This window comes from Rhinopithecus bieti, unplaced genomic scaffold (genome assembly GCF_001698545.2).
Source record: "Rhinopithecus bieti isolate Rb0 unplaced genomic scaffold, ASM169854v2 scaffold_37314, whole genome shotgun sequence".
NCBI lineage: Eukaryota > Metazoa > Chordata > Mammalia > Primates > Cercopithecidae > Rhinopithecus > Rhinopithecus bieti.
In genome coordinates this window covers 1140112-1148355 of record NW_016816196.1, presented here as the reverse complement: position 1 = coordinate 1148355, position 8244 = coordinate 1140112, and the positions used below count along the sequence as shown (strand labels likewise).

Here is an 8244-nt window from a genome sequence, read left to right as displayed (position 1 = left end):
AGGGTTTCACTGTGTTAGCCAGGATGGTCTCGATCTCCTGACCTCGTGATCCGCCCGTCTCGGCCTCCCAAAGTGCTGGGATTACAGGCTTGAGCCACCTTGCCCCGCCTAAATTTTCAATAGTTCTGACAGTCTATGCAAGATGTTGAGGCATGCCCCCCATGGAAAAAATTTAAAACTTGAAGACTTCCTTCTAGAATTTCCAGTAACCGATACATATTTATTCTGACATTTCTGAAAACAGAGCGAAAAGAAATTGAATAGGTGCTGGCATTCATCTGACGTATCAGGTTTACTTTGTGACTGACTAGTCTTAATACTCCTAGATTTGGGTGTGTAGAGGCAGCAGAATATTTTAAATTTGTTCAAGTAGAATATGGGAAAAATTAGAGTCAAATGAGAATACATTTTTTTGTCTACTGTCAGTAACCTTCAATTAACCATGAAGACATAGGGAATCGTTAAGCCGTCAAAATTAAAATTGTTTGTTTGTTTGTTTGTTTGTTTGTTTGTTTTTTGAGATGGAGTCCCGGTCTGTTACCCAGGCTGGAGGGCAGTGGCCCAATCTCGGCACACTGCAACCTCCACCTCCTGGGTTCAAGCAATTCCTCTGCCTCAGCCTCCCAAGTAGCTGGGACTACAGGCATGTGCCACCATGCCCAGCTAATTTTTGTATTTTTAGTAGGGAAGGGGTTTCACCATGTTGATCAGGCTGGTCTCAAACTCCTGACCTCAGGTGATCCCCCAGCCTTAGCCTCTCAAATTGCTAGGATGACAAGCGTGAGCCACTGCACCTGGCCTGATTGGATTTCTTCATTAAAAACTTGATTGGTCATTTGACTTCCTTTCTGGCTAGCCTGCTAAGACATAGACATAGTCTCTGATAGCTGCATCTTAAAAAAAAAAAAAAAAAGACAAAGAAAAGAAAAAAAGAAAAGTTAACTTTCATGTGAAGTCTTGTAAAATTTCCTAGCTTTCATAGGTTGCCAATATTTACATTGTGGAATATGGTCCACTTCACTTTTTGGTTTGGAGATGAACATTTACTCATTAAAACATTGTTTCACTCAACCAAAGAGCCGTGGTTTTGAGATCTGATACCAATGATGTCCTTGTGAGTTTTATTGCTCTTTCAAGTTTTTTTCTCAATTACAGGTACAACCAATCCCACGGCTTGCTTGGTGATTTGTAGCATCTCTGCAATGCACCAAGGGGTATTTTTTTCATCATCTACTGGACTGCAAATTATAGCTCTCAGTGTGTGGAAATAGCCACTTGCTTCTTTATGTCTGTAGTGCAATCGCAAGAGCAATAGGTTCAGGACCTATTACTATGTTTTCTAGGTCTTCTAGACTCAGTCACTGATATTGGTTTGCTTTATCAACTTCAGCGTCTTAAGAGACCACAAAGTAGGCAGAGTTAGAAAGCAGCAACAGCACATCACATCTCTGTGAGTAAAACCAAGGAGATGCACCCTGAAAACTGTTGCTCTAGCCAAGCCGTAAAAATTACAACACAGGGTGGGTGTGGTGGCTCACATCTGTAATCCCAGTACTTTGGGAAGCCAAGGTGGGGGAATCACGAGGTCAGGAGTTCGAGACCAGCCTGGCCAATATGGTGAAACCCCGTCTCTACTAAAAAAAAAAAAAAAAAAAAAAAATTATCCGGTCATGGCAGCGCATGCTTGTAGTCCCAGCTACTCGGGAGGCTGAGGCAGAAGAATCACTTGAATCCAGGAGGCAGAGGTTGCAGTAAGCCAAGATCACACCACTGCACTCCAGCCTGGGCAACAGAGCAAGATTCTGTCTCAACAACAACAACAACAAAATCACACCACAATACATTTTAAAATGAAATAAATTATATTCCTACTAATTAGTGTCACTTTCATCTTAGCTTCCAATTTTGGCATTAATATTTATATCAGCCAGGCCAGGAACTGTGGCTCACGCCTGTAATCCCAGCACTTTCGAAGGCTGAGGCAGTCAGATCACCTGAGGTCGGGAGTTGTAGACCACCCTGGCCAACGTGACAAAACCCTGTCTCTACTAAAAAATACAAAAAAAAAAAAAAATTAGCCGGGCATGGTAGCACGCACCTGTAGTCCCAGCTACTCGGGAGGCTGAGGCAGGAGAATCGCTTGAACCCGGGAGGTGGAGGTTGCAGTGAGCTGAGATCGCACCACTGCACTCCAGCCTGGGGAGCAGAGTGAGACTCTGTCTCAAAAAAAAAAAAAAATTACATCAGTCAAACATGATCATCAGTCAAAAATATATCATTAACAAAAAACACTTGGCACTTAACAGATGATTGAAAAATGTCACCCTCCCCACCCTCATTTTTTCTAAAATCTTAGCTGCAGTAAATACTGAATTGTCCTCCCCATCCACCTTTCAGGGGGTGGGAGGTAAATCACGTTTAATGTGAACAAGAAACAAAAGTAAAAACCCTTTAGGTACTTGCCTACCCCCCACGTTTGCTGCTCCAAAGGAAAACCTGCTCTATTCAGTTTTGTTTTCCCATCACTGAGGCAAGCCCTCCTTCCACACTATGAAGACATAAATTACCAACACCAGGTGAAGCCTGACCACTGCAATAATGGTCGCTAAAAGGCACTGTCTTCAGGGGACATTAACATCAGACTTCGGAGAAGTAATCTATAGGAAAAATTTAACCCCACAGGAACATTAACAATAAACCCTGCAAAAAGGAAAAAAATCTTGAAAGTCATGGCCAGAACACCGACAGAGTTGGGCTCCATGGCAGCGACTCCATGATTGGCAGAGCCTGTGGGAGTCCACCATCATCTGTCAGTATGTCCAGTGGTCCATGCCTCAGAGCTCACACCGAGCCTGTACCGAACCTCATGCCTGTAGCAAATGATGCCAATGCAGCAAATGCAATTGGGCGCTGAGACACGTCTAGCTTCTGGATGCTCACTTCCTGACAGCTGGCACTGCTTTTTTTTTTTTTAAACAGCTTTACTGAGATTTAATTTACATCCCATAAAATTCACCCATTTAAAGTGTACAATTCAATGGCTTTTTAGTATAGTCACAGAGTTGAGAAACTATTGCTAACATTTAGAACATTTTCTTTCTTTCTTTTTTTTTTTTTGAGACAGAGTCTCGCTCTGTCGCCCAGGCTGGAGTGCAGTGGCCGGATCTCAGCTCACTGTAAGCTCCGCCTCCCGGGTTTAGGCCATTCTCCTGCCTCAGCCTCCCGAGTAGCTGGGACTACAGGCGCCCGCCACCTCGCCCGGCTCATTTTTTTTTTGTATTTTTAGTAGAGACGGGATTTCACCGTGTTAGCCAGGATGGTCTCGATCTCCTGACCTCGTGATCCATCCGCCCGTCTCGGCCTCCCAAAATGCTGGGATTACAGGCTTGAGCCACCACGCCCGGCCCCTAGAACATTTTCGTAACTCCAAAAAGAAACGCTGTAACCATTAGCAGTCACTCCCCATGTCTCCCTCACCCCCTCCTGTCCTCCAATACTCTAGACAACCACCAATCCCAGACAATAATTTTGTACAGCAGTGATTTGGGTTGCTTGGAACTAGATCAACTGATAATAGATCTGAGATGAAGGTAATCTGAATGCACAGCATAGGAGTTTTCAAACAAATGTGAGAAAAACATAGAGATGAAACAGCATGATCCGAGTCATTGCCTTCCAGTCAAAAAACACCAGAAACACATATAGTTAAACAAAGTTGGGTTTATTGACTGGTTGCAACGAAGTAGGCTAAGATTTGGGATGATTTTGTCACACAGCAAAGAATAACTAACACAAAGAAGAAAGAATAGACTGATTATGTTCAGTCGTTTTCCTCCTTGGAGGCCAAGGAGGGCAGATCACCTGAGGTCAGGAGTTTGAGACCAGCCTGACCATCATGGAAAAATCCCGTCTCTACTAAAAATACAAAAAATTAGCCGGGCTAGTCTGTGACCCAGGGGTTGGGGACCCCTTTTTTAAGGTATTGCAGAATTGTTCCTTCCCAACCCCAGCAAAGTGTAAATCCATTTAATCTCTGAACTGTCTTGAACTCCTGACCTCAGGTGATCCACCCGCCTCAGCCTCCCAAAGTGCTGGGATTACAGGCATGAGCCACCATGCCCAGCCTAATCTCTGAACTGTCTAAAGATGAATATGCTGCTGCTCTCCTGCAATAAAGGGCAATGACGTAAAAGGGGCGGGGGTGGAGAGGCAGAAATGTCCTCTGTTTTACTGCTGTGTAAAACTGGTCAAGCCCCTTAGATACGCCACATGCCTGATGTTGATAATTAATTTACCTGATGCAAATAAGTGAAAAATTTAAATGATTATCATTTACGTTGCCTTTAAACGACAGAACAATTTAAGTTCTCTAGTTAGCTAGTTCCTTTAAAACACATCCCACATCCCTACCAGAATCGCTGCCAATCCCTCCCGCCCAAACAGCAATGGTTATTTATTTCTAACATAATCCGGGGACCCTTGCCCCTTGAAAGAATTAAATAATATATGCCATATTTTCTCTAGAAGGCACTAGATTTGGCATGAAAAGACTTGCTTTGGTATTCAAGAACAGTGTTTGAGGAGGAGGCATTTATCTTCCCTGAGCCTCAATTTCTTTATCTGTAAAACTACAAAGAACACCAAAGCTCTTTGTAATTTATTCCTCTTTCCTCAAACAACACTTTGCTTATTACTGCGTTTTTAGAACTTGTATCCTAGCGTTAAGTGGAAGCTTAACCCGAAGCTCCATGAAGGTAGGCCTTCCTTCCTGATAACCTAGCGTAAGATCAATAAATGTTTATTAAACGAGGCACTTTATTTCACGAAGGATATGGCATTGGTTACAAACGTTCCCAGTCAACGAATCCACAAAGCATTACGCTACCTATCAACTAGGTATCTAAAAGGCACCAAAATCCTAGAAGTCCTAGGAGGGCGTGGTGACGCAAGCAGGTGAACGCTGGCAGATGCCGACAACCCACTCCTGACGTGCTTCCGGTGCGACGCTGTCTCTCCACGCCAGGTCTGATTTGGGGGGGAGGGAGGCGGTTAGCGGGCTTTAGCGCCTTTTCTGGCGGCGGTAGATTTGAAGCGCTTCAAAGGACCGTACCCAGAGAAGAGGAAAACTCTACCGGTGCAGGTAAGTGGTGTGAGGCTCATGTTGTTCTGGTGGCGTCATTTCAGCAGTCCCTGGGTACGAAAGCGGGAAGGGCCTGGGAAGAGGGGCGGAGCCGGCGCGGCTGACCGGGCCGAGTTAACCGTCTTTCCCTCGAGGTATCGGGGCTGCTTGGGCCCAGTGGAAGTCCCTGAGGACCGCAGCAGTGCCTTTGCCGCTGTTGCAGTAGGAGAAGGCTTGCAGTGGAGCCCTGGGGCCTGGGGACGGTCCTTTCTCTGCCAGCCCCCGCCCTCCCCACTCAGGCGCACACCTCCCTCACTGACGCATTTTGCCGCACAAGCTGTAACATGGCGGCAGCGACTGCGGCCTGAACTCTAGGGAGCCGGGTTGATTTTTAAAGCTTCAAAATCCTAAGACTGAGCACTGTTGCGGGGTAGGTGGCGGGACTGGTGGGGAAGGGGGAGACAGAACCTGATGTCCTGTCAGGCTAGGGTTGGAGAGTGATGGGTGAAGAGCCTTGAATCACGGGGATTAAAATTGAAGACTAGCTTTCCTCCTCTTTCGACCTTTTCCTCTTACAGCACAGTGGCTGTCGTGCAGTTAAGTGGCAGAGGCCACTTTGTTAAGCATTTTTGTAAAACTCAAGTCCAGGGTCTTGAGCTCTCGCGAAGTTCTTCCGTGTTTGGGAGGAGCTGTGAGCCGCTCAGGCCTTTTAGAAGGAGATAATTACTCTTTCGGAGGAAGGTGATGATTTCGGAGCTCAGTATGCCTGAAGGGGAAGTATGCTAATTTGGCTCTTGTTTAGTTTTTTTTTTTTTTTTTTTTGGAGATAGTCTCGCTCTGTAGCCTAGGCTGGAGTGCAGTGGAGCGATCTCGGCTCACTGCAACCTCCGCCTCCCGGGTTCAAGTGATTCTTCTGCCTCAGCCTCCCAAGTAGCTGGGACTACAGGCACGTGCCACCATGCCCGGCTATTTTTTTGTGTTTTTAGTAGAGACGGGTTTTCACCGTGTTAGCCAGGATGGTCTCGATCTTCTGACCTCGTGATCCGCCCACCTCAGCCTCCCAAAGTGCTGGGATTACAGGCGTGAGCCACCGCGCCCGGCCGGCTCATGTTTAGTCTTAAGGAGCAAAGTCTAGATGTGCTGGCAGGGAATATGCACAGTCGTTTTGGAAATGCTATAAAAGCACCATTGTGTGCATTGATTTTAATTTCTTCCCACGATAGCACTTTCTGTGTGTAACCAAAATTTTGCGGTAGTGAACACAAATACAAAAGTATTTGCTTTTGTAGTTTAGTACTAACATAGTTGTCCAAAGAACAATTAGATGTTTTAGAAATTAGGGGGGCCTGATACTAACTTTCAGTAGCTAAAACCAGGAAAAAAGAGTGAGTGTGTGTGTGTGTGTGTGTGTGTCGGTTACACACATGTTTTTGTCTTGTGTGTTCCCATTTGGTAACAGGATGACCAATAATTGCTACTTCGTAACAATGACGGGTGGAGGAGTGAACATTTTATAAATTTTGAAATCGAGCTATAAAATCCGGAAAAGATACATTTAGAATGGCTGCTTCTCTCATGTTTTTAATATATCCTGAAAATTTACCCGTTTTAGCACTCCTTTTTTTTTTTTTACCTTACCCAATTGGGACGGAATTATTTCTATAACAAATTACATGGTTCTGTGTCTTAAACAAGAGTTCATTGTACGTTGTTTCACTGTTTCTTTATGATTCAGAATTATTGATGCTCCGAGATCCTATAGGGTCTTGTAGGATTCTGCACATTTGAATTGTTGTGTTTCCTTCTTAAGGCTTTTGTCTTCTCTCCTGGCAGTTGTCAGGGTTGCCTTCCCCTGCTGTCAGGAGTGTATAAGTATGTAAACTTACTAGGTTAGAAAAATATGGACTTTCTGGCCCAATCATCTTTCTGAGCTTCAGTTTCTTCACTTACCTGCCAAATGACATTTTGATCTCCACATTCCAGCAACTATGGACTTGAAAATTAAATACTTAGGTTCGTTAAAATTGTGTGTGAAATTGACTTTCATTAACTCAGTGGTTCCTTTATGAGTGAAGAGTGTTCATTGCATTTATTTTTAACCATGTAGTCGATGTACTGTGGTGCTTATTGTGGTCTTGCAGTATTGGTGGCTTCTGCATATATATATATTTTTTTTTTTTTTTGAGACGGAGTCTCGCTCTGTCCCCGGGCTGGAGTGAGTGGCCGGATCTCAGCTCACTGGAAGCTCCGCCTCCCGGGTTCACGCCATTCTCCTGCCTCAGCCTCCCGAGTAGCTGGGACTACAGGCGCCGCCACCTCGCCCGGCTAGTTTTTTGTATTTTTTTAGTAGAGACGGGGTTTCACCGTGTTAGCCAGGATGGTCTCGATCTCCTGACCTCATGATCCGCCCGTCTCGGCCTCCCAAAGTGCTGGGATTACAGGCTTGAGCCACCGCACCCGGCCTGCATATTTTTGATATTTTGCCTTAAATTAGATTTTCTGTGAGGCAGCATCCTCTTCTTTATACAAAGGGAGAGTGGAAGCCATTCATAATAAAGTACTTCTATTAGGACACTATCTGGGGTTAATTCTTTAGTAGTTGCCCCTTTTAGTTTGGCTTTTTTCCTTATTAGTTTATAAGTAGAGTGTTTAAACATAAATATAGCATACTATTTTTAGAATCCCAGTGTACTAAGATGTCATGAAGGAACACATAGATAATTAATGCAGGTGACCTGAAGAGTTTGTTGCAAGTCTTTCTGTTGCACTATGGCATTGCATGTTTTTTGCTTTTATTTGTTTATTTTTCAGACAGAGTCTTGCTCTGTCGCCCAGGCTGGAGTGCAGTGGCACGATCTCAGCTCACTGCAACCTCCACCTCCTGAGTTCAAGTGTTCTGGTGCCTCAGCCTCCCTAGTAGCTGAGATTACAGGTGCCCACCACCACTGGGTAATTTTTATATTTTTAGTAGAGACAGAGTTTCACCATGTTGGCTACACTGGTCTCAAATTCCTGACCTCAAGTGATCCGTCCTCCTTGGCCTCCCAAAGTGCTGGGATTACAGGCGTGAGCCACTGTGCCCAGCCTGCTTTTTGCTTTTTTTTTTTTTTTTTTTTTTTTTTTTT

The 8244-nt window shown here is 44.7% G+C and overlaps 1 long non-coding RNA gene across 1 annotated transcript in view; it reads left to right on the top strand.

The window, feature by feature from the left end:
• Positions 1-5155: 5155 nt before the first annotated feature.
• LOC108516830 (uncharacterized) overlaps positions 5156-8244 on the top strand; it is a 21184-nt gene continuing 18095 nt past the window's right edge. Inside the window, exon 1 of the long non-coding RNA XR_001881938.1 lies at positions 5156-5549. This is a non-coding gene — a long non-coding RNA (uncharacterized LOC108516830). The remainder of the gene's footprint in view (positions 5550-8244) is intronic.